General features: G+C 45.7%; 1 long non-coding RNA gene across 1 annotated transcript; it reads left to right on the forward strand.

The window, feature by feature from the left end:
• Nucleotides 1-220: 220 nt before the first annotated feature.
• LOC122457785 lies at nt 221-1652 on the forward strand. The gene is made up of 3 exons (XR_006277461.1): nt 221-325; nt 990-1134; nt 1604-1652. It is a non-coding gene; the product is annotated as an uncharacterized LOC122457785 (long non-coding RNA).
• The last annotated feature ends 280 nt before the right edge of the window (nt 1653-1932 follow it).

The following is a 1932-nucleotide window of genomic DNA, read 5'->3' on the forward strand; positions in this document are numbered from 1 at the left end:
AATCATTCCCTGCACTTTAGGGTTTTCCTAAGCCTGGGATCTGACCCACCAGTTCGGTGTTTCTAGTATTCTCTTCCCTTCAGACGTTTGTGCACTTCCAGTGCAGTATAAAAGCAGGCATAGGTCAATGTTCAAGATGGCTTTGTAAGAGAAGGACACTGATTCTATTGCCAGTGTCGTACTACTAGTGAATAAGTTCTATATAGCTATCTCACCGCAGGGTACAACCCTTCTCACCCAGAATGTTCAGGAAGAAAGCACGATCCAAACCTTGTGCATTGACATCCTGCAATGTCTGGACACCTCAGTCCATGGAATGACCCAAGTAAGTGACCTGTTGCTACTGCTTCTTGAAATAGGGACATTCTTCCTTACGTTCCTTGTATCCCTCCACAAGGAAGCTTTCTGCACAATCAGCATAATGGAGGATCAGCATGTCCAATTCATGTCAGGGATGATGTGACCCCTTCCTCATGGAGTAAGCGGTTCACATTAGAGAAAAGATATAAAGCAACTTAACTGGAAGGAATCGTGTTGCAGAGATGGTCTCTTAATTCTTTCCACTGTCTGAGTGCAACTTCCCCTTAGATCCCCCAGGACTACTTTTGAAATGTAGAGTTGGTGATCCTTGGATTGGAACAGATATTGGGGCTGCGATTGTGCCTTATATTGGTCTGTCAAGTTGTGGGTGAGCTTATGGTACTATCTAAATATCTCCACAATGCTCTAATGCAGGGAAAGAGGATTCATCTCTGGGTGAGAGCCCAATTGCTCACCAAACAAGGTAGTGTCTTTAAAAGACAGAGTGAGGGGGCACCAGATAGGTAGAGTGAGATAATGGGGAGAGAGAGATGAGGTGATAGGTTAGGGAAGGGTCAGTGATGAATAAAAGGAGAAGCTACATGACAGGGCGGGATTCAGACAGCAGGACACTGGAGGTGGGGGAATGGAAATAACTCTGTACTGAACAGTCTCGCTCTTCTCTGCAGGTGTTATGGCCAAGGCTTCTGGAGTATGTGGTGCCAGCTCAGTACACTGGTACTTTGAAGCCTCTCTGCAGATGCCTTAGGGAACTGGCTGAGAAAAAGCAGCAGGAAGGAGAAGCAGCTGCTTGCCTCGACTACAGTGGACGAGGTTTATAACAGAAACTCTTTCATTTCTTCTCTCCAGGCACTATGAAATGAACAGGTTCAGTCTGCTCCAGTTCTCTCATCTGTAGTCAGGAGGCTAAAATGAATGAGGGATGGTCTTGTGATTACAACACGGCCATGGGAGGGAGCTAGGAAATGTGGGTTCTGTTCCTAGCTCGCCACCAAAATTCTGATGTGACCTTGGGGAAATCACTTGATCTTTCTCTCTCAGCTTCCCCACTTGTGAAATGAAGGAGTAATGAATGCCAACCTGACAGAGGTGCTGTGAGGCAGAATTCATTCATGTTTGTGAAGCATTTTGAGATGCTCAGACTGAAAGCACTATGGAAATGCAAATTATTATCTGCTGTATTCAACATTGGTGGGCACGCTGGAAACGGATAGGTGAAGAACATCAGCAGGACTCTCTGCAAAGCCTGGCATAATTAACGCTATTCTGTTTCATTCCCTAGTGCAACTCCCTACACCCCAGGGGCTGCTGGCACGACTCCTGGTGAGTAGACCATGAGAATAGGTTTTCTGTGGAATGGGACAGTTAACTATACAAATTGGTTTTTTTAGCTAGATGCTTATCTTAGGCTGACGAATGTGTATGATTAGGTCTGTCTCTCTCCACCCTCTCCTGAGACACACTGTTCTGCATCCTCCTACTAGCTAGAATGCTTTCTTCTTCAGGAAGGCACTGCAGTAGAAGCAACAACTCTATTGGATGGGCTCCACAATGAGAGTCTCTGAACTATTCCCTCCTTCAGGAACAAACTGGTATTGTGCTGACAAAACT

Source organism: Dermochelys coriacea (assembly GCF_009764565.3).
Source record: "Dermochelys coriacea isolate rDerCor1 chromosome 12 unlocalized genomic scaffold, rDerCor1.pri.v4 SUPER_12_unloc_3, whole genome shotgun sequence".
NCBI classification, from domain to species: domain Eukaryota; kingdom Metazoa; phylum Chordata; order Testudines; family Dermochelyidae; genus Dermochelys; species Dermochelys coriacea.